Here is a 1,124-nt window from a genome sequence, read left to right as displayed (position 1 = left end):
AGCACACAGATGTCACACACGGGGATTTGTTGACACAACATTCTGTGTTTGCTCTTTATCCACCAAAGTTGTAACTATAATTCAAACTGTAATAAGGGATTTCATTAACATGTCATTTGAAGCATTAATCTAACAATTTCAACTAATTCCTTCCTTCAAATAAATATGGGTGCTCTATTGAATATAAACTCTAAAAGTGCACTATAAATTGTGGTCAGAAGAAAATTAGTGGGTTATGAAGAGAGCGCGGTTATGCTTCAGGGAGCATAATGAGCCCTTGACAGCAATTTCTGAAGGTAGAAAAATGAAAGACAGCTAATGTAATGGGTGGTGTGTGTATTTCTGCAAAATGGCATAACTTTATTAGGGTCTAAGACATCTCCAAGAAGCAAACTCTTCTAGAGGCAAAAGTGTGTCCTACCCCCAAATTCCTACAGAATCTCAAGGGATCCCAAGTAGCCAAAATAATCCTGAAAAAAGAACAAAGTCAGAGGTCTCCTCCTTCCGAACATCAGCGTGGTACTGGCATAAAGACAGACATGTTGACAATGGGATAGATAGCTCAGAAAGAAACCTGCGTATATATGTTTAAATGATTTTTAGCAAGGAAGCCAAGACCATTAAATGAGGGAAAGGATGATCTTTTCAACAAATGGTGCTGGGACAACTGGATGTCCACATGGAAAACTGATGGCAGATTGTGTTGTGTGTGGCTGGTGTGTGGATTCCCAGCTCTCGGAAGGCTGAGGTGGGCAGGGACAGCTTGAGCCCTGCGTTCCAGGTTGCACATGTTATGATGGTCTCTGTGAACGGCCACTGCACCCAGCCTGGGCAATACAGCAAGACCCATCTCTTAAAAAAAATTAACGAAGTCAGATCTTTCCTCTATACCCTCTATAAAAATTAACTCAAAAATGGATCAAAGACCTAAACGTAAAAGCTAAAATTATAAAACTCTTAGATAAAAACAGATGGGAAAGTTTATTTTTGTTTGTTTGTTTTCTTAAGACAGAGAGTCTTACTCTGTTAACCTGAATAGAGTGCTGTGGCATCATAGTTCAAACTCTTGGGCTCAAGAGATACTCTTGCCTCAACCTCCCTAGTAGCTGGAACTACAGGTGCCC

General features: G+C 40.2%; 1 protein-coding gene across 1 annotated transcript in view; it reads right to left on the bottom strand.

Annotated features, from left to right (window-relative positions):
• The window catches only part of PATJ (PATJ, crumbs cell polarity complex component), a 379,729-nt gene that overhangs the window by 121,673 nt on the left and 256,932 nt on the right, over positions 1-1,124 (bottom strand). The window lies entirely within an intron of this gene.

The sequence above is a fragment of the Otolemur garnettii genome, unplaced genomic scaffold (assembly GCF_000181295.1).
Source record: "Otolemur garnettii isolate 467f Iridium unplaced genomic scaffold, OtoGar3 scaffold00066, whole genome shotgun sequence".
In the NCBI taxonomy this organism is placed as follows: Eukaryota; Metazoa; Chordata; class Mammalia; order Primates; family Galagidae; genus Otolemur; species Otolemur garnettii.
Note: the sequence above shows the minus strand (reverse complement) of the source record. Positions and strands in the feature narration are given on the sequence as shown.